This window comes from Mus musculus, chromosome 6 (genome assembly GCF_000001635.26).
Source record: "Mus musculus strain C57BL/6J chromosome 6, GRCm38.p6 C57BL/6J".
NCBI classification, from domain to species: Eukaryota; Metazoa; Chordata; class Mammalia; order Rodentia; family Muridae; genus Mus; species Mus musculus.
The window spans coordinates 37,712,959-37,736,249 of NC_000072.6; the positions used below are offsets into that span (position 1 = coordinate 37,712,959).

The 23,291-nt window shown below is 43.2% G+C and overlaps 1 long non-coding RNA gene across 3 annotated transcripts; it reads left to right on the forward strand.

Moving 5' to 3' along the window:
- Positions 1-1,696: 1,696 nt before the first annotated feature.
- Positions 1,697-21,423, forward strand: Gm38791. Of its 3 annotated transcripts, XR_868982.1 has the most exons (4): positions 1,697-1,764; positions 2,191-2,497; positions 2,582-2,645; positions 21,147-21,423. It is a non-coding gene; the product is annotated as a predicted gene, 38791 (long non-coding RNA). The 3 variants fall into 3 exon arrangements; XR_868981.1 differs by lacking the exon at positions 2,582-2,645; XR_003956377.1 differs by lacking the exons at positions 2,582-2,645; positions 21,147-21,423 and adding an exon at positions 12,276-12,467.
- The last annotated feature ends 1,868 nt before the right edge of the window (positions 21,424-23,291 follow it).

A 23,291-nucleotide genomic window follows, 5' to 3' on the forward strand; every position in this document is an offset into this window, starting at 1 on the left:
TACTATTCCTACAAGCATGATACAAGTTTCAAGTTTGTTTCAATCACGTAAAACTAAAGAAAAAGGTCTGGAAAATACTTGCATTTATCTTCAATTGATCACAGACTACATGACTTACTTTTTTGCCAATAATGCTGATGCAGAATTTCCTAGCCAATTGTTTCCTTATTATAAAATAATCAATTAGCCCATTATGAAGTGGTACCCTGAATCTCCGTGTATGTCTCATCAATATCTCCTTCTTATACATTGATGTAGGCTTCTACTTTAGTTGACAGCATCTAGTAATACTGTTTATTTCTTATGTTTCAAAAATCTAACAGAGAACACACACAGACACTCTGTTTGTTTGTTTGTTTGTTTGGTTGGTTGGTTGGTTGGTTGTTTGTTTGGTTGTTTGGTTGTTTGGTTGTTTGGTTTGGTTTTTCCAGACAGGGTTTCTCTGTGTAGCCCTGGCTGTCCTGGAAATCACTCTGTAGACCAGGCTGGCCTCGAATTCAGAAATCACCCTGCCTCCCAAGTGCTGGGATTAATGGCATGCGCCACCACTGTCCAGCAGTACACAGATACTCTTAAAGCCAGACAGAAAGTCTGTTGCTGGCTGCTGGCCTCACTGGAACTTGCCCAAATCATGTAGCCCTGATCCTCACCGGCCTTTGTCTTTTATACACAAAACCCACATCCTGGTTGGCACACAATGGTTAGCAAGAAGCAGAGCTACAGAAGCCAAAAAGGTAAGGTTAGTCCATTTTGGGACTTTCCTGAATCCTCGAGCTATGCACTAGGGTCTTTGATGGATAAGGTCTTTGCTTCCATGTTGGCAGATGTTGGAGCCTTCATGCTGGGTTTTAATGCTGTATCTACCATTGTGTCAGTTGTGCTAAGGTCTGGGGGTCTGTTCGTTACACTTCAAACCACAGACACACTTGGAGTGATAACTATCTACCAGTTGGGAAAACAGCAAGCATGAAAAGACCTATTTTTATTGATCTAAAGAAGCATGAAACAGTAGGAAATTTATGTTTAAGTCATAACGGTAGCACCCACCCTTAATCCCAGCATGTGAGAAGCAGAGAGTCAAATGATTGTCAGTTCCAGGCAAACCTGGTCTACATCTAGGGCTACATAGAGAGACCCTGTCCTAAACAGACAAACAAAACAGAAAAAGAAATAGGGGAAAAAAGTTTGTTCAATCCCAATATTATAGGTAGGGACTTTAAAATGATATAACAGAGAAGACTTAAGGACATGTGTTTCCCGTGCTCACACCTGAGAATTAAGGTCACTGAGTGCTATTAATGCAAAGAGATTTGTCATCTCAGTGAGCCACAGAGTGATTACACCACTATAGAGTTCTAAGAGCTGGCAGAGAGGAAGGGGAAGTGGCTTCGTCTTTAAGCTTCACACAGTATGCTTGGGTGCCAAGATCTCAGCAGGAGATGTATGCAGGCCAGTCTGTACCAGCAGCAGCAGAGACCCAGGATGTGTTCCACGACCGATTTTACAGCTCAGGCTTTGCTGATCCAGGCAGGGCCATAGCCTTGGCACATGCACCCTAGAGTTTCATGTAAATAGTCCTTTCCTGACAACCCGAGTCACAGGCCAGGTAACATGAGATACCAGGGTGGTTTCCTTCTCCCAGAACTATGAATAACCTCTCAGCAAACCTCCACCATCCCCTGCTCAGTACCCTGAAAACAGTTCTTCCAGGGAGAAAGGAAAAGGGCAGGTCCTTGTCCCCAAGAAGCACTGGTCTCACAGCTGGTGAGCACAGAGCTGGCTAGCTCTATAAACAATGCAGGGTAGAGCCGGTTGCCACTGAGAAAGCAGAGCTTGCTGGGGGGGGGGGGGGGGGGGGCAGAGGAGGAGCAGATGCGGTAGCAGTGCTCCAGGGTTACATTTGAATGGAGTTCAAAAGCTCATCAAAGGTTCAGCTGTACAAGGGAGTGGGAGGTGGCTGTAATGGTCAGACCTTTTTATTTCTGTGGCTTGATTTGTTTGTTTGTTTGTTTGTTTGTTTGTTTGTTTTGGAAAAGGTCCTCATGTGGCCTAGGGTCCTTCTGCCTCCACCTCCTCAGTGCTGGCATGTCTGCCCGCATCCAGTTTAATAGTGATGTGACAAATATTAGAGAAGGGGAGGGGCTTAAAAAGAAGACTGACATATTTGGTCTCACGACTTCACATTGACAGAAAACAAAGAAGGAGTCACAGGAAGAGATCTCGGACACACCCTAAGGGATCCAGTTACCCTAATGAGGTCCCATAGTTCCACTGTCAACAATGGTGTATCCAGCGGCAAAAGGAAGAGCCTTCATGATCCACTTCCCCAAGGCCGCATGTCTGAATAGTGCTCGCATATACAGGATCAAGTCTTCAATGCACGAGCTTTCTGAGTGGCTACTTACTATCTGAACTATAGCATCAACTCTCTAGGGAAACAATACTGCAGAACTACATATGACTAGCTCCACGTGAAGGCAGAGACTTCCTTCCACAGGTATGAATTCTATTATTTATAACCTGCAAATGCTAAAGGAAAACATTATACCCTATATATTCACATCATTCCCTTTCTTGCTAGGTATAGAAATAATAAGAGATGAACTGCAAGAAAACTATCTGAACATCTCCAGACTTAGTAAGAGGTAATACCATAGATGGAAACTTGAGGGCTGTGCTGGCTGGTCTACAGCAACTTGATGCAAGCGAGTCATCAGAAAGAAGGGAGTCTCAGCTGAGAAAATGCCTCCATGATATGGAGCTATGGGCAAGCTAATAGAGCAATTGTTTTTAGTTAGTGAGTATGGGGGAGGACCCAGCCCATTGTGGATAGTACCACCCTGGGTTGATGGTCCTGGGTTCTATAAGAAAACAGGCTGAACAAGCCAGGGGAAGCAAGCCAGTAAGCAGCACCCCTCCATGGCCTCTGCAAGACCCCTGCCTCCAGGTTCCTGCCCTGTTTGAGTTCCTGTTCTGGTTGATGGTGATAATGATGAACTGTGATGCATACGCTAAATAAACCCTTTCCTCCCTGGCCTGCTTTTTTTGGCCAGGGTATTTCATCACAACAATAGTAACCATGACAAGAACACGGACAGACTTCATGCCTGGGCTTGAGTCTGATATCAACTAATCATGCTCAAATGATCCCAAGAGCTAGTAATGAGGAAAGTCAAAATGAAATGTTGTCTTACTCAGGGTTTCTATTCCTGCACAAACATCATGACCAAGAAGCAAGTTAGGGAGGAAAGGGTTTATTCAGCTTACACTTCCATACTGCTGTTCATCACCAAATGAAGTCAGGACTGGAACTCAAGCTGGTCAGGAAGCAGGAGCAGAGGCCATTGAAGGACGTTACTTACTGGCTTGCGTTCCCTGGCTTGCTCAGCCTGCTTTCTTATAGAACCCAATCCTATCAGCCCAGGAATGGCACCACCCACAAGGGGAACTCCCCTCTAGATCACTAACTGAGGAAAATGCCCCACAGCTGGATCTCATGGAGGCACTTCCCCAACTGAAGCTCCTTTCTCTGTGACAACTCCAGCCTGTGTCAAGTTGACACAAAACTAGCCAATACAATTGACCTCTTGTCAACTTGGCACACAAACACATCATTATTAAGTCTCAACCCTTACATTCTTATTCATTCCCAAGGTCTAAATAACTTTAAACGTCCCACAGTCTTTACATATTCTTAAATTTTCAATCTCTTTAAAATATCTATCTCTTTTAAAATCCAAAGTCTTTTTACAATTAGAAGTCTCTTAACTGTGGGCTCTACTAAAATAGTTTTTTCCTTCAAGAGTGAAAATATCATGGCACAGCCACAATCAAAAGCAAAAATTCCAACCATCCAATGTCTGGGATCCAACTCACGATGTTCTGGGCTCCTCCAAGGGCTTGGGTCACTTCTCCAGCCATGCCCTTTGTAGCACACACGTTGACTTCTAGGCTCAAGCTGCCTGTACTACACTGCTATTGCTGTTCTTTGTAGTCATCTCATGGTACTGGCATCTCCAAAATTCTGCTGTCTTCTGCTGTAACTTGGCTTTAACAATAGCCTCTCATAGGCTCTCTTCATGGTGCTAAGCCTCAAATCCTTTGCATGACCCCTTCAGTCCTGGGCCATCAATTGCAACTGAGGCTGCACCTTCACCAATGGCCTTCCATGGCCTCTCACAGTGCTGAGCCTCACCTGCTCTGCGTGACCCCTTCATGCCTTCAAAACCAGTACCACCTGCGTGACCCTTACACATTACTAAGTCCCACTGCAGCACGAGGTACGACCTTGGCTATCTCTGGAATACAGCCTCTTTGTTTTCTCAGAAAACACTTCTCAGAAGATTTTACCTCAATGATACTGGTTTCTTCTTAATCACCACTAATTTCTTAGCTCCAGCTAACCAGCATCAATAGTCCCAGTAATGCAAAGGTCCTGCTTTAGTAGTTCTGGTATCTTGTTAATCACAGCTGATTCTTCAGCCCCAGCTAACCAGAACCACAGAATCTTCACAATCAAAATAGCAACGGCCTTGAAAAGAGTCTTTAATCTTCCCTCTGAAATTTCACAAACCAGGCCTCCATCTTCTGCACTGTTCTCAACATTATCTTCCAAGCTCCTATACAACATCCCACAGAGTTCTTAACATCGAATAGATCTTCCAACTCAAAGTTCCAAAATCCTTCCACAGTCCTCCCCAAAACATGGTCAGGTTGTCACAGGAATACCCCACTATGCTGGTACCAATTTGTCTTAATCAGGGTTTCTATTCCTGCACAAACATCATGACCAAGAAGCAAGTTGGGGAGAAAAGGATTTATTCAGCTTACATTTGCACATTGCTGCTGATCACTAAAGGAAGTCAGGACTGGAACTCAAGCAAGTTAAAAAGCAGGAGCTGATGCAGAGGCCATGGAGGGATGTTCTTTACTGGCTTGCTTCCCCTGGCTTGCTCAGCCTGCTCTCTTATAGAACCAAGACTACCAGCCCAGGGATGGCATCACTCACAAAGGGACCTCCCCGCTTGATCACTAACTGAGGAAAATGCCTTGCAGCTGGATCTCATGGAGGCATTTCCCCAACTGAAGCTCCTGTCTCTGTGATAACTCCAGCCTGTGTCAAGTTGACACAAAACTAGCCAGTACAAATGTGTTCCTTGAAAAGGAGGAAGGCTGGATGTACCAAATACGCTTGGTGGTGTGCCCCAAATAGTGAAAATATATCTGGTTTTGTTTATTTACTTTGTTTGGTTGATTGGTTGGTTGGCTTATGGGACAGTGCCTTATTTTTTTGGCATGTCACTCACTGAAGCTGACCCACCTCTACCTCCACAATGTTAGGATTACAGGTGTGCACCACCATGAATGTCACTGAGGCCAACAGCTCAGCCCTGTTGAGACATTAAAGACAGGCCCCCTGAACATAAAGTCTTCTGTGAGTTGACAACCACTTGTAGACCACAGCTGAAGATCTATTAGTTCCTAGAAAAACCATAACTGGAGCCAGGTATAATGAGCAAGTGGCACATGCCAGCACTCAGTAGGGAGATGCCGGTGGATCTCTGAGTTTGAGGACAGCCTTGTCTACATAGTGAATTCAAAGTCATCCAGAGCTACACAGTGAGACCCTGTCTTGAAGGAGTAAGAGGGGGAGGGGAGGAGGAGGAGAAGGAGGGAGGAAGGGGCAGAGGAAGGGGGGAAGGGGAGGGAGGAATGAAGGAACGAAGGAAGGAAAAGCCAGAGGCAGACAACCCATAGGATGCTGGCAGCTTATGGCCATTTCCCTCCAGGCTTCTCCCCTTCCAAATCCCTAAACAAAAGCCAGGCAACAGCAACCTTCCTAGTAGGCAGCTCTAGTGACTTCTGATACCTGTCATGGCAACTTGGCCTCTCTCAGAGCCCTCCTTCCCAAGCTGCTCAGCTAACTCCTTTAGCTTTCACCCTCACTGGTTTTCTGTGGGTTTCAGTCATGGCACTCAATAGGTGAGAACCAGGCATTGGCCTCTGGTATTGGGATTTCTGGGGACCACTGATTGTGGAGTACCTTTGCACCAACACTAAGCCCCATGAATCCGATGACCAGACTCTGTAACACTCAAGGAGAAGCACCAACGTCTCAGCCCTTTTTATTTTTTTTAATTAATTAAAAAATAGCTAACAAATGTGTTATTTACTTATTGAGGCATCATCTTATTCTGTAGAAGCAGCTAATTTAAACTTGTGGCAACCCTTCTAGATCAGTATCCTAAATGGTAGGAAAATAATTATAAACCATTATGCCTGGTTTGTGTTTTCTATTTTTCCAATGTACCCAAACAAAATTCTTTCTTGGAATTTAATCTCCATGGTGAGGCTTTTATCAGGTTGAAACTTAACCCAACGGTAATGCTCAGTTGTAGCATTTTAATAGGTAACAAAACGCAAACGATTATAAATGTTTCAGTTACTCTGCTATTGTCATCACAGAAACACTACAACCGAGGAAACTTATAAAAGAAACTGTATAATTTGTGGGTTTGTCTTAGTTAGGGTTTCCATTGCTGTGAAAAGACACCATGACCAAGGCAACATTTAATTGAGCCTAGTTTACAGGTTGAGAGGTTCAGTCCATTATCATCAAGGCAGGAGGCATGGCAGCATCTAGGCAGGCATGGTACTGGAGGAGCTGAGAGTTACAAAGGCAAGCATGAAAAACAGTCTCCTATGTGGCAAGGAGGAAGATCTCAAAGCCCACCCCCACACTGACACACTTCCTCCAACAAAACCACACCTACTCCAACAAGGTCACACCTCCTAATAGTGCCTGGGCCAAGCATGTTCAAACCACCACAGAGTTCCAGAGGGTTATAGTCCTAGATCATTATGACAAGGAGTATGGCAGCAGGTAGGCATGGCCCTGGAGCAGTAACTCAGAGCTTACATCTGATCCACAAACATGAGAATGGCTTGGACTTCTGAAACCTGGAAGCTCACCTCATGACATCCCTCTTCAGACAAGATCTCCTAATCTTTTCTAATCAGTTCCAACAACTGCAAACCAAACATTTAAATATTTGAACCTAATAGGGACCATTTTCATTTGAACCACCAAAATTTCACTCCCTGGCCCCCATAGGCTTGTAGCCATATTTTAATTTGAAATGCATTTAGTCCAATTTCAAAAGTCCCCAGAGTCTTTCAGTCTCAAGACTGCTTAGAAGTCCATAGTCTCTTCTGATACTCATGGCTGTTAGCATTCTGTCTAAGCTCTGCCTCACAGTTACCTGACAACAGCCAGGTATGCCTGACCTGCTATAAAGGGGCTGCTTGCCCCCTCCTCACTCTCTTGCTCTTGCTCCTCTCTTGTTCGCTTGCCTTCCTCTCCCCCCAACCCCCATTTCCTCCCCACAACCTCTCCATGTGCTCATGGCCAGCCTCTACTTTTCTTCTCTCTCCCTTCCCCACCCACACTTCTCTGCCTCTACTACCCTCTTAACACCCATCCCCATGCCCTGAATAAATTCTATTCTATACTATACCACCCTGGCTGGTTCCTCAGGGGAAAGGAATGCCTCAGCATGGGCCTGCCGATGCACCCCCTTCCCCATACCTGACAACATCTCCATAAAATATATCTCCCTTCTCTTTATCTTTTTATAAGCACAACAATAACAATCTCAAAACTATAACCCCCTGTAAAATCAAAAAGCAAATTATATACTTTCAGCATACAATGGTATAGAGTGTACATTACTGTTCCAATGGGGAGGAATTAAGGCATAGTAGGACCTACTGGGCAAAAACAAGACTAAAACCCAAGAGGGCAAACTCCAAATCTTGTATTTCCACGTTTGATGTCAAAAGGGTCTTCTCTTCCAGCTTTGTTGGCTGCAACACACTTCTCTCTCTCAGGTTGGCCCCACTTCCTATCTGCAGTGCTCTCTGGTGGGTATTCCACAGCTCTGGCATCTCCAACCCAATCCAGCTTCATACAAAGTTCTTTCTGGACCTCCACACAGCCATTCCACTGCCACACATCTGGCCTCAGCTGCTCTCAACTATCCACAACCCTACTCCTGTATCCTTCACGACTCTAAAGCTAAAACCACATGGCAGAGGCTGCCAGGTTCACTGCCTGCTTAGGAGAGAGCCTAGACCCCTCCTTGAATTACATTTGAGTAAGTTTTGCTTTGAGGTTTTTCCTTCTCTGTTGAGAGTTGAGCCAAGTAGGGTCTTTCCCTGAGGGCACCTCTCCCTTTTTCCTATTTGCATCCATCCTGTCTTTAAATATCTGGTCTCTTTGAACATAAGCCTTGACTCCAACTGTTCTTTCTTTTTCTCCTCAAGCTGCACATGTTCTTGTTTGTTTTGTTTGTTTGTTTGTTCTCCAGGTTTGCTCTATTTCATTGAAGATATTGTTGAGTTAGAGGTGGAACATCCTCCCCCCCCCACACACACACCCCATTACAGAAGTTTAAAAATGAAAGCTTTATTTTCTGAAAGCTCAGGGAAGCAGCCAATTTGGGATCTGAATCGAATCTCCGAAGGGAGATTGTACAACATTTTTAAAGGATGGGAACACAAAGCTGGGGATCGCTGCAGTGTTATCTAGTTGCATTTTGACATTATGGATTAAACAAGGGAGTACCCACTGGAGACTGGACCGTATCCAGGACACCTGGTTTCAAGGTTCTTAATTCATTCTCCTAGACTTTAGGTCCGGAGCTCAGAGTGATAAGGGATCAAAGGAGCTGATCAGCTGCATGTAGTTAACTCGTGCATAACAGGAAAATGGTTATATATTTTTACAATTTATGTACCTTTGTTTAGATAACAGCAATTTCTATATTCTTTGCCAGTTGACCTACAATTAAGAAAATATTTGGAAAAATGGAATAGGTGTTCATTCCTAGGCCTGGGAACATGAACTTGTTTGACCCTGCCAGCAAGATGGAGAAGTCAGCCTTGAGATGGCTTGACTCCAACATCTGTCTCCTTACAAGTTGTCCCTGAGCTGTCTGGACTCAGACAACTGATTACAACAGAAGCCATTCAGCTACAGGCTCCCTTAGGGCCTGGAACCTTGAATTTAGTTTCTGAAAACTACATGGTAGCACTTAGATTAAATTTCTTTTGCTTGTTCCCAACTGTATGTAAAAACATGATCACTAATAATCACATGACACAGTCGAAACTAATCTGGCTTGAAATCTCCTTTCCCAATGAAATTAGGTCAAAACTCTTCAATGTAACCTTAGGGCAAAGGCAAAAGGCAGCCACAATTTTTTTTTTTTTTTTTTTTTTTTTGGTCAAAATATCACCATAGTCTAGTAGTTATTACTGTTTCCCTTTGAAACTGTTATGGGGTACCTGAAGAAGAAAACTCCCAAGGTGCCTGAATAAATCATATGAAGTCTTTATTCACTACCATTTGTCCCAATCTCCAGTTTGTTCAAGTTTTAAAAGGCAAAAACTTCAATTGTAACATATACAGAAAAGTAGCTCTAGACATGTATAGTAAGCAAACATTGTTTTCAGAGACAGCAGTTAAGTAGTCAGGCAGTTCTTATAACCTTTAGGTCAGGGACATATTGTATAAGAATTTATGACTGGTCCAGAGACCAGTTTACTCTAGGAATTTATGGTTAATTTATGGCTGGCCTAAGTGAGCCAAAACCAGTTTGCCCAAGATAGTTTTAGTTCTTAAAGTATTCTTAGGAGCCGGGCAGTGGTGGTGCATGCCTTTAATCCCAGCACTTGGGAGGCAGAGGCAGGTGGATTTCTGAGTTCGAGGCCAGCCTGGTCTACAAAGTGAGTTCTAGGGCAGCCAGGACTACACAGAGAAACCATGTCTCGAAATTAGGAATATTTTCACATGATGGTATAACTATAGTTCAGCAGCCACTATAAAACGTCTTGAGCTAGACCTCCATAGTTCATACTGACCTCAGCACTACTGTCTTCCGAGCCACTACTAGGATGGCCCATTAAGCCCGGAACACAGCGTTCAAAAGCTTTGTTCATCGAAAGTCCCAAGTCTTCACGCTTTTCTAACAACACCGTGGTCACTCCCAGCTTTTGTCCTAGTCATTCTTTTTCAAACCACCACAAATGCTACTCTCTTTCCCAACATATGATGATATAAAGGCCTGTACCATTTGTACAGAATCTCTTCAGAGTCTCCAGTCATAAAATGCACCAGTTGTGGCCACCCGATCTCGACTTCCTAGCCTACAAAACTGTGAGCCAAATAAAGTTTGGTTCTTAATACTCTACTCACTCTGTGGCAAATAATTATAGCCACAGATGTAGTACTCGCACACTACTAGTACTGTCCCATGAAATGCAAACTTTGGTAAGCAGTGTTTAAGAGCTTGGGTGGACAGTAATCCCTATCGAGAGTGGGCTGGACAGTGGAGGGTTTAGAATCTTTCCAGTGAGTTGACTTTGCTACAGGCACAGAAAGGCCATCTGAGTGGAACAAAGGCCCTAAGGGCCAATTAGCATCTAGACACCGTGGTGCCAGCATTGATACTCACGATGAGCTAAGATAAGAACACCGGATATCCAGGGAACCATGAGTTAGCAGCTTATACAAATAAACAATGATGTAATCCCTGGTTATGTAACTATGAGTCATCTCTGGCAAGATGCCACTTTTGTCTGATTCTTTGTAACTATACTACTGAAACCTGGAAGTGGGGTGCTTGACTGCCTTCGCCAGAGTGAATAAAGTATGTTCCATCTGCTTCCAGCTCCCTGAAATTATCACTCCCTGGCTGTAGAGCTCAGGTCTCACACCATCCAAAGCTTTTTAATGGAAAATTGTCTGGGTTTGTATTTTAGAGAAACATTTGTGGCGATGGTTTTGAAGATGAGGCCAAATAGGAGGAACCTTGAGCAAGAAGGATATTATTCTGTTCTGTATTCTATAGACAAAATTTATAGCCCCTTTGAGTCTTTGAAGCTGTTTTATTTTACTCATTAAGTTTTAGGTATGTAGCCTATTTATTAACAGAAAGGGCCTACCTACAGAATCATTTGTTTTTCGACACACCCACTGTGTAGCTTTTGTTCTTGGTTCTCTGGTCTCAGACACGAGGACCTTTGTTCTACTTAAGTTTGACTTCATTTCACACAACCTAGAATTATCTGCAGAAAGTCTTAGGAGTTATCTTGATCAGGGTGGCTTGCCTGTGGGACACTGTCTTTTTCTTTTCATTATTTATTCTATGTGGTATGGATGTTTTGCCTGCATGTGTCTCCACACCATTTTCATGTCTATTGCCTGGGGAGGCCAAAAGAGGCATCAGATTCCGAGGAACTGGAGTTACAGATGAGTTGCGAGCTGCCATGTGAGTGCTAGGAATGGAAACCAGGTCCTCTGGGCAGAGTAGGCAGTTCTGGTGGAGTTTCCTGATTGTTAATTGATATAGAAAGACTCAGTGTAAATGTAGGTGACACAGTTCTCTGAGTCAGACTTCAGGCTATATACCAGTAGAGGAAGCTAACTGAGCACTAAGCAAGCAAGAAATGATCTTTGTCCTGTTCTTGACTGTGGATGTGTTATGTGGTGCTTTGCATGAGAAATGTTCCCGCCCTCTCCGGTATTTGGACATGTGGTTACCAGCTGGTGGTGCTGTCTGGGGGAAATTTAGGTAATGTAGCTTTGCCAGAAGATGCCCGTTACAGTGCAGGCTTTGAGGTTACATAGCCCATCCATCCTCCAGTTCTTTTTTGTTTGTTTGTTTGTTTTTGTTTTTGTTTTTTTGAGACAGGGTTTCTCTGTGTAGCCTTGGCTGTCCTGGAACTCACTTTGTAGACCAAGCTGGCCTCGAACTCAGAAATCCGCCTGCCTCTGCCTCCCGAGTGCTGGGACTAAAGGTGTGTGCCACCACACCCAGCTGAAACCCTGTCTTGGAAAAAAAGAAAAAGAAAAAGGATGTGAGCTCTCCATCAAGTGGACTTCACCCATCCAGAACGTAAGCTGAATAAACCTTCTCTACCATAAGTTGCCATGGTCATGGATTTTTTTTTTTTTGGTTTGTTTGTTTGTTTGTTTGTTTGTTTTTAATCAGAGCAAAAGACAAGTAACCAATGCCTGATGTGATGATTTTCTGCCTTGACTTGCCAGCAGTGATGGACTATGTCCTGGAAGAGTAAGCTAAATAAACTCTTTCTTTCCTTATGCTGCCTTTTGTCAGGATATTAAAATATCACAGCTATAGAAATGAAACTAGAACCATCCTGACATGCCAGCGCCTGCCATGGGCTTTACTCCTTGTTCATATCTCCAGGTCACCACAGAACTTGCTGTCTAGACCACTGGCCATAACCTGGTTGGATTCTCCATCCTTCTGGGTTCACGATTCTACCTGATGCTGAGTACACACTCTGCCTCATCCTTGGTGGGTTCTCCGGCCATCTCAGAGAGGTCAGCCTCTGTCTTCAACACCACATGAATGTATGTCACACTGCTATTCCTGCTTCAGCTGGTAGGGAATCAAACCCAAGTGACTCCACCACTGAGTGACAGACATACTCATATCACCCACATCCCCCCTCTTTTGAAAATTATCAACTTTATTTTAAGTAGCATAGTAAGTGATAGGTTTCTGTGCTTTAAAAACAAACAACAAAACAAAACAAACAAACAAACAAACAAAACTATATAGCTTTGGTTGTCTTATAAGTCACTATGTAGACAGGGTTGGCCTTGAACTCACAGAGATCAACAGCCTCTGCTCCCTGTGTCCTGGGATTAAAGGCATGTGCCACTATGCCAGGGGCTAGGTTTTTTTCAGACACGCCTTTTTTGTTTCTTCCCAACCTTCCCATCTCCCTGTATCCACATACTGGTTCCCACACCTCACTTAGTAACCTGTGTCCTGCTTTCATGTTAGACGGGTTCCATTGTTCCTTTGTTCTCCCCTTCCCTTAAGATTTCTTTTGTCCCTGTCATGGACCCCTTCCTAGTCTCATGACCTATGCTCACCCCCCTCCAATATATACATAAAAATTAAATCAATTCCATTCATTTTCCTGCCAATATCATTATTTCATTTTTCTTCATTGCTGGATAAAGTGTCATGTTTATTCATGTGTCACATCTCCTCATCCACTCCTCTGCGATGAACACCTAGATCTGAACTGTTTCCGGGATAGCATCAACAGTGGCTCAGTAAATATGGGTGTGTAATTAACTAAGTCTGTGGTATGTTGACTTAGAGTCCCCAGAGTATATATACCCAAGAATGGTATACCTGGCTTGTATGGAGGTCTGTTCTCAGTGTTTTAAGAAACCACACTGATTTCCACAGAGTCTATACCAACGTATATTTCCACAGCATAACTACTGTCCTTTCTCTATGGACTATCAAGTATGTGTTGTCCTCTGTTGGAATGAAATCTCAAAGTACCTTTAACTTTTATTTTCTTGATATCTATGGATATTTAAGACTATTCAAAATATTTATTAATCATTTATTTATGTTTCCTCCTTGGAATTTTTTTTTTTTTCTGAGACAGTTTCTTTGTGCAGCTCTGGCTGTCCTGGAACTATCTGGCTGGCCTTGAACTCACAGAGATCTGCTGACCTCTGCCTGCCTCTGCCTCCTGGGTGCTTACACTAAAGGTGTGCGTCATCACCACCAGGCTTGAAACAGGTTAATTTCTGTTCCTCCTGCTTCCACCTTCTGAGTTATGGGATTACAGGAGTGTGCCACTGCACCTGGGTTGTCTTTCTTCTTTTGAGAACTGTTCAATTCATGAACCCATTTGCTAATTGAAGATGTCTGTTTTGTGCTTGATTTTCAGAGTTCTTTCTCTTTTTTTGGGGGGTGGGGGGTGGGGTTCAAGACAGGGTTTCTCTGTGTAGCCCTGGCTGTCCTGGAACTCACTTTGTAGACCAGGCTGGCCTCCAACTCAGAAATCCGCCTGCCTCTGCCTCCCAAGTGCTGGGACTAAAGGAGTGCGCCACCACGCCCTGCTCTTCACAGTTCTTTATATATCCTAGATCTGTTCTTTATATAGTCTATATATTATTTTTTTCTTTGAAGTACAGCTTGCAAAGATTTTCTCTCCTCTTCTTCTGTACAGGGTCTCTTCACTCTGTTAATGGTTTCCTGTGCTGTACAGTAGCTCTTTAATGTAATCCCACCACCAATTCTTTGGGGTTAGTTCATGTGCTACTAGAGTCCTTTTCAGAAAGTTCATACCTACAGTTGTGTCTTGAAGGTTTTCCCTTTAGTCTACCAGTTTCAATGTCTCAAATGTTTATTAAAATTTTTTATTCATTCTGAATTTATTTTTGTTCAAGGTAAGAGATATGGATCTACTTTCATTCTTTGGTGTGTGAATAGTGTTTTGTTGGTTTTTTTTGCTTTTGTTTTTAGTTTCTCAGCACCACTGTTGAAGGGACTTTTATTCCCCAATGTATGTTTTTAATACTGTTGTCAAAAATTGGCTATAGCTATATAGGCTATAGTTATATATTGCTATTTTAATTATTCTATACATTTGTTTTGTGCTATGAATGTCATATGAATATATCTTTGCTACACATACACACAAACCCTTTTTTCTAGTGGCAGAAATCAAATGAGGAGGCTTGTCCATGGTAGGCTAGTGCTCTTCTGCTGAGCTGTAGCCTCAGCCTCTCCTCACCAACCTGCTTCCTTGGTTTGCCTGGGTTTTCCTTTTGTTTGGTTTTATCTTGAGATAACTTTCACTCTTTAGCCCAGGCTGTACTTTAATTCATGGTGATCCTCCTGTCTCATCTTCCTAAGTGCTGGGATTACAAATATGTGTCCCACCTACCTCCCCAACTGTTTTGGATTGGTGGATTTTTGGGTTTCTTGAGACAGATTCTCGGACTTAGCATCCCAGGCTGGCCTGGGACCTGTAGATGCTCTCCCACTTGAGTTTAGTGCTCTGTTTACAAATGTGAGACCCAGCCCCACTCTCCCTGATGGCAGTACTCACAATGTTGATGCTGATGCTGAAACTCAGTCTGGGCTCACAGGAGGCCAGCAGCATAGAGACATCCAGGAGGCCAGCTGCAGAGGCATTTATTATTGTAATTATTATTATTAGTAGTAGTATTGTAATCATTATTATTCTCTCATTCAATGACCCCAACTGTAGTTTTCCCTCCTTCTACTCCTCCTGATCCCCGACCTCTTCTCTCTGACAGAGGCATCCTTTAAATACACTGTGGTTGTGGTAAATCCCAAGTGGTTTGTCTTGATGCTCCATTCTGAGAGGTGTCAAGGTGCAGTGGAATGAGCCCATGAGCAGGAACCATGAGAACTGAGTTCCAGAACCATGGAACTCATCACTCTCACGATGAGTGAAACACACCCTAGTCAGAAGGGAGTTACAACTCTGTTAAAGCTTGCTACTGTACACTTCTTTAGTAAACACACACTGAATTTCACTTACGATGCTCAAGTTCATTTAGCAAAGCTACCTGATGACAGAATCAGAGTAAAGGGGGAAAAGAAAAGAATTCTATGGAATGACCTGTCTTAGGGACTTTTTTAAAAATTATTCTGTTATTGAGATAAGGCTCCATGACCAAGGCAACTTAAAAGAAGAAAGAGTTTTCATGAGGCTTACAGTTTCAGAAGAGTTAGAATCCATAACCATCAAAGTAGAGAGCATGGTTGAGAGTAGGCAGGCTTGGCACTGGAGTGGAGCTGAGAGCTTATATCTTGAGGCACTATGGCAAAGCAGATCAAGAGACACTGAAAATAGTGTGAGCTTTGGAAACATTGTCACGGCCACTGACACACCTCCTCCAACAAGGCCACACCTCCTAATCCTTTCCAAACAGTTCCAGCTACTGGGCGTCTGCATTTAGTCTAGGCTCTGCCCCACAGTTACCTAGCATCAGTCAGGTGTGCCTGACTCACTATAAAAGAGGCTGCTTGCCCTATTCTCTCTTGTTTTCTTGCTTTGTCCTCTTGCTCCTTACTCTCTCTCTCTCTCTCTCTCCCCCTATTCCTCCCCCCCTCCCCCCTCTCTCCACATGCTCATGGCTAGCCTCTCTCTCTCTCTCTCTCTCTCTCTCTCTCTCTCTCTCTCTCTCTCTCTCTCTCTCTCCCTTTCTCTGTCTCTACTACCCCCTCTACTCACCTCCCCATATTCTAAATAAATTCTATTCTACACTATACCATTGTGCGGCTGATTCCCCAGGAGGAAGGAATGCTTCGGCATGGGCCCACAGAGGCACCCCCTTTCCCCCATACCACACTTGGCTTCCACTAAACATCCCTGTTTTCTCTTACCTTTTTATAAAACACAACACTGGGGACCAAGTATTTAAATTTAGGAGCCCATGAGGCCCATTCTCATTCAAACCACCACAGAACTTGTTCACTGTCTGAGTATGGGGACTAGGTAGTGACTGGGTAAGATCTCTAAGGAAACACTGCGGCCAAGGGTAATCTGTTGAGTGCTTCTATTTACTGAGTGCTCTACTAAAAGCACTTTGCATTTAAAATACTTCATTCAGCCTTCAAAATGCACAAGTGATAGACATTCTGTTGCTGATTACGCTGGGATTCATAGATTTTAAGTCATTTGCCTGCATACATGCTGCTAGTGAGCAGACAAGTGAGATTTGCCCTGCAACAACTTAGTCTTATCCACTAGGATGGCTTTGTTGGTCTTACTCTAAATAGATGAGTTAGAAGTCAAATTTTATAACTTACAGGGAACTTATTATTTGAGAGATAGAAGAACTATGAATGGTGCACATCTTTAATCCCAGCACCAAGGAGGCAGAGGCTGGCAGATTTCTGAGGGGGGCAGGTAAGAGTAGCAGGACTGGAGATATGGCTCAGCAGTTAAGAGCACAGTCTACTCTTCCAAAGGACCTGGGTTCAATTCCCAACACCCACATAGCAGCTCACAACTGTATATGACTCCAGTTCCTGGGTACCCAACACCCTTATGCAGACATACATATTCAGGCAAAACACCAATACACACAATTTTTTTTTTTTAATTAAAGTTAAAAAAAAAAAAAAAGACAAGCTGAGGGCTGGTGAGACGACGGCTCAGTCTTTACGGATGCTTGTAGGCAAGCCCAACAAGTTGACTTTTCTGGGATCCATATGATGGAAGGACAGAACAAACTTCTGCAAACTGTCCTCTGATCTCCACACGTGGCACACACATACATGCACACTCTTAACAAATCAAACAAGCAAATGTTTTTAAAGAAAATTTAAAGATAAGTAGAACCGGGCATGGTACCACATGCCCATAGTCTTAGTACTTAGGAGACCGAAGCAGAAGGGCTTTTGAGTTTAAAACCAATTGAGCTACATAGTGATATTTGATTCAAACAAATAAATACATGGCAAGGGCTGAGGATACAGCTGAACTGGTAGACTATCTGCTTAGCATGCAGATAGCCCTAGGTTCAAACCCAAGCACAGCATAGAACCAGGTGTGGTAGCACTTGTCTAAAGTCTTCATGTGCAGGATATGGAGGCTCAGGATCAAGCAGAGGAAGGTGGTGTGTGTGTGTGTGTGTGTGTGTGTGTGTGTGTGTGTGAGCGCGCGTGTGTGTGTGTGTGTGTGTGTGTGCATCAAGTTTCTAAGAAATCAGCTGGATCCTTACCTTACACAAGCCAGTTTCTTAAAGCTGGTGTACACTAATTGGAGATCCTGGCTGTGTCCCTCACCTACATGGTCCAGCAAATTCCCTTCCCCCTTCCCCTAGAAAGCCTACAAACAGAAAAGGCACCAAAAGCCCAGTCCTGCATTCCTGACATTCCTGACAACTGTCCCAACCTCATGAAGTCACCAGCCACCCAAGGCTCCCCAACACACACACACACACACACACACACACACACACACACACACACACACACACACACACATTCTGTGGCAAATGCATCCTTTTCTTTCACCTGCAGTCTATAAAAAACTTCCACGATATCGTCTGCCTGCGACTTTTTCCAGTATTTCCCCCTGAGACTGGTGAACTCACCCAAGAGCCCATTTCCCAAATAAACTTGCCTTTTCTACTTTTAATTAGGCTGAATTGGCTCCCCCCCTACCCCTCTATGGGGAAAGCCTGTCACACACCTTGAGAAAGCAAGCACAGGCCAAAGCAGACACATCCCTTTCACAGTTCTCCTGTGTTACAAAGGAAAGATTTTCCAAGTCTCAGAGTGGTACAATAACCTGTGGTGCAAAAACCTTCAGAGCATCTCACAGGGACGCAGTTTGTAAAGCCGCCTTAAATGGAGACATGTTAGCAGCCAATAAAGCCTACATATGGAGTCATGTCCCTGTTGGATTTATACTGCTGTCGTGGGGAAAACATGGTATTAAAGCAGGATATTTTGACCATATTGGTTTCCTCTGAAACGAGATATATTCTAGACTATGATGCTAGGAATAACAGTATTGTTGGTTTAATAGGCATGAGTTCTTGTAGTCCTTTGTAAGAAGCCAGCAAATGTCACTTTTTCCTTGGGTTCTGCAGACCTTTGTAATAAATTATTGAACCTATGAAAGGAGTTGTGTAAACAGCCTCAATTTACAACCAGCTGGTCTCTAGAAGCTCCGGGGTTTGGGCACTGGGGGGTGGGAGGCAGTCTTCTGAGACTGAACTTTTAGTTACCCATTGCCAGAGCACAGTGCAATTTTAGGGTACGCATCTCCCACCTAGAAAATTCAAGAGAGACCGGGCGTGGTGGTACACGCCTTTAATCCCAGCACTCGGGAGGTAGAGGCAGGCAGATTTCTGAGTTCGAGGCCAGCCTGGTCTACAAAGTGAGTTCCAGGACAGCCAGGGCTATAGAGAAACCCTGTCTCAAAAAATAAATAAATAAATAAATAAATAAATAAAATGCAAGAGATGGCTGCTGGTCCTGGGAAATATTCCATAGAAAGTGAGCCATGTTTTTTATATTTTATTAAATACATATTTAAATTTAGTCTTTGCCCAAACCTGGATGTTGTTGATTTGTTTCTTTCTTTCTTTCTTTTTTTCTTTTTCTTTCTTTCTTTCTTCTTTTTCTTTCTTTCTTTCTTTCTTTCTTTCTCCTTTCTTTCTTCTTTCTTTCTCTCTCTCTCTCTCTCTCTCTCTCTCTCTCTCTCTCTCTCTCTCTCTCTCTCTCTCTCTCCCTCCCTCCCTCCCTCCCTCCTTCTCCCTCTCTCTTTCTGTCTCTCTTTTTTTTTAGGGAAGGTTCTCATTTATCCCAGGCTGTCTTTGCACACTCACCTCCACACAACCATGTCCAAACACGGGCAAACGTGTATGCACAGATATGGACGTAACACACAGAGAGAGGGACTAATAATAATAAATAAATAGACAAACAAAATATATCAGATAGAAACAACTGAATATATCCAGAAGATGGGATATTCTACAAGGCATCAAATCTATACTGAAGAAAAAATTATAAGAAAGAAAAAAATGAAAGGCAGGTAAAGAGAACTGAAGGCCATACGGGCCACGAAAAGGTTTAAACAGCAAAGCACCAATGTAGAAATCCATAATGTGCTAAATATGGCTCACACAGGATATCCGGGAAGATGAGTCAGCCAGCAGCACATATCACCAACGATGTAGCCTGTTATGTAACTATGAGTCATCCCTGGCAGAGTGCCACCTTTGTGTGATTTTTGTATAAATATGCCCCTGAGACCAGAGGCCATTGCCTCCACCAGAGTAAAGAAGGTCACGTGTCATCTGCCCCGGCTTCCCGCGCTTCCTTTCATCTACAGGCTTTCAGCTTCGATCCCACCCCGCCCCCACCCCACCCCCATCCCCTGTCTTCAGAGCTGGGGCCTCACAGCAGGATACAGGGAGACAGCAAGGATACTCTCTGTTAAAAGTTCAAGAGAAACCCCAAATACAGGGACCCTGTTTGCCCTTCCCTGGTGTTCAAAACAATAAACGACATTTTCCTTTTTCTTTTCCCTTTTTCATCTTTTTTTCTCACCAGCATATTTGAAAAGTGCCTTGATTTGACTTTCTGTTGTTCGGTAACTGTAAATATTTCATGAAATCATTTCCATGTAAGAACATATTATCTAGGTCAAACTGAACCTGTGTTCCTGGACATATCTAACTCAAGAATAAACTATTGCCGGGTGTGTTGGTGCACGCCTTTAATACCAGCACTTAGGAGGCAGAGGCAGGCAGATTTCTGAGTTCGAGGCCAGCCTGGTCTACAGAGTGAGTTCCAGTACAGCCAGGGCTACACAGAGAAACTCTGTCTCGAAAAAACAAAAACAAACAAAAAAGAATAAACTATCTCTTGCTCCCTGTGTACTGAAAGTATTGTGCAATGACAATATCATGTCTATATTTTATTACAAAATACTTCAAAAAGTTAAGCATAGCACCCCAACCAAAAAGCTATACATAGAAAAAAAAAGTTAAATGAGTGTTACAAATAGTGCTATAACTGATTTGCCAAGGCTATTCTTTTTTTTTTTTTTTTTGGTTTTTCCAGACAGGGTTTCTCTGTATAGCCCTGGTTGTCCTGGAACTCACTTCGTAGACCAGGCTGGCCTAGAACTCAGAAATCCGCCTGCCTCTGCCTCCTGAGTACTGTGATTAAAGGCGTGCGCCACCACGCCCAGTTTACCAAGGCTATTCTTGAACTCAGGATCCTCCTGCATCAGCCTCTTCAGCGCAGGCATTACAGTCCTACACTACCATACGCAACTAATTTTCAAGGGCCTATTAGACACAAATTTAGATAATCACAATTTTCTTCAGGTTTAGAGTGCTGGTGTGTCCCTTTAATCCCAGTACTCCAAATAGAAGCAGTAGGATCTCTGTGAGTTCAAGGCCAACCTTGGCTACGTAGAAAGTTCCAGGCTAGCCAGGGCTACATTGTGAAACCATGTCTCCAAAAAAAAAAAAAAAAAAAAAAAAAAAGGAGATGGGAGAAGGGAAGGGAAGGGAAGGGAAGGGAAGGGAAGGGAAGGGAAGGGAAGGGAAGGGAAGGGAAGGGAAGGGAAGGGAAGGGAAAAGGATAAAAAGAAATCAAGTTAAATTGTTTTTATTTTGGGGTAGGGTGGGTGGGTTTGGGGGAGGAGTTGAAATGACTAATTTCCAATCCTTTTAACTTGACAAGTTAGTAGTTTTGTTTGTTTGTTTTGTTTTGTTTTGTTTTTTCAAGGCAGGGTCTCCTTTAGCTCAGACTGGCCTCAGATTTGCTGTGAAGTTGAAGATAACCTTGGACTTCAGGTCATCATGCCTTCATGCCCCCACGCCAATGCTGGGATTATATGTGGTTTATGAGGTGCTGGGGATGAAACCCAGGGCCTCAAGCATATTAGGCAAGGACCCTCCCCACTAACCTGCATCACGGACTTCCTGATTATTCTTCCTAAGGATCTTTGCTACTGAGATAACAGGCCACCTTTATAATACTTTTTAATAGGCTTCCTAGTGACGGGCTAAATGAATGCCTTTCAGAAGAGGAGCCTCTTTGCAAGTCAGATGACTTCCAATGATTTGGGCAACAGAATTGAAAGACTTTACTGAGTAGCAAGCTGATAACTCATTAAAAGCAATTTTCAACAAAGATGACTCTATGATTTTTTTTTTTTAGAAAATAACTCATCGTTCCAAGAATTGATTGGCAGAACTGTAACAAAACTCCTTCTACTTCTTATATCTACATATTTATGTAATCAGGTTTTCTCGGTGCTTATCTCTCTAAAGATGAAAAATAAAAATAAAACTGATGCTGAGCCTTCATCCCCTCAATGCAGTGCAATCGAGACAGATGTGTGACTTCATTAAGAGAAAAAGCACCGTCCTGCTATTATTTTGTATTTGGTGAACTACCCATCAAAATGCAAAATATTTATATTGATTTGATTGGTTGTGAATTTAAAGTTGGTAGATGAATAGCCCAATACAGAACTATTTTTAAAATATTAAGAGCTGAACAGGGCCTGGATATGTACGTCAGTGGTAAAACACATGATATAATAAAATCTGCAGGGATGAAATTTATTATGTAACCAAGTTTGGCCACAAAGTCACAGCAATTCTCCTGTCTCAGCACCCTAAGAACTAGACATGGACCACCATACCTGCCTGTCCCAGAAATTTGTTTGCTTGCTTGTTTGTTTGTTTGTTTGTTTCAACCTAAATCTGTGTTCCTTGACATAGTACACACACAGACATGTATGTGTATATTTATGTATGTATGTGTGTATATATTTATATATGTATGTGTATATATGTGTGTGTGTGTATTTATTTATTTATTTATTTATTTATTTATTTATTTATTTTTAGATAGAGTCACACTAGTCCTGATTGGCCTAGAACTTTCCATGTAGACCAGGCTGGTTTCAAACTCATGGAGACCTGCCTGCCTCTGGTTTCCAAGTGCTTAGATCAAAGGCCTGTGCCACCACATCTGGACTAAGAAATTCTTGAAATAAATGTTTTAGAATATGTCTATGCCAGTGATGATGCAACAGGATACCCTGTCGACTCTGCCTCCAGCAGCCTAAGGAGTTCCCTTATCCTTTGGGGACCTGCACTGGAGTAAAGTTACAAAGAGCCATGATTTCAACAGAGAACAGAACTTAGGGCAAACCAGTTTGAGGCAGAGTTGGAATTTATTAGTAAAAAGGAAAGGTTTAGCATGGATTTAAGCATGGGGGTTGACAGAAAGAAAGGAGCAGAGGGAAGGAATTGATGCCCATTCCAAGGGCATGGATGGAGACTTCCCACTGGAAGGTGGTGCTTCTGTGTCTCAGGAGTCAAACAGAAGCTTTTCTCATCGCTCAAACTTCATTTCTGAGAGAGCCTCCTCCCCTTTCCTGCCTCCCCTTTTCCACAATGAGATCATAGGGTGGCTCTAGCTGTGCCTTGGATAGAGCCCAGTTCATCTGAAAAGATAAAGCTGTGAGGTCACAAGGGTTGAACAAGAGTGTTATGATCTGACACACTCGCTGACAGTGGAATTTCTTGTGACCGTCCTAGAAAATGGTCCCTTTCAGATGGGATAGGAGAATGGCCTCCCCCCCCCCCCCGCCCCGAGACCCTCAAGCATGATTCATTGCCATTTTAATGTTCTTTTGTGTGTGTGAAAGAGAGAGGGGAAGGATGTGTGCACTTGGGTGGAGGTCAGAGGACGACTCAGTGGAGTCAGTTCTCTTTTGGCACTGCTATGTAGTTTCCAGGATGGAACTTGAGTCATCGAGCATCAAACACCTTTACCCTCAGGCTGCCTTACTCCAATAAGCTTATTTGGAAACAAAACAAAACAAGTCATGATGACACACAGCTTTAATTCCAG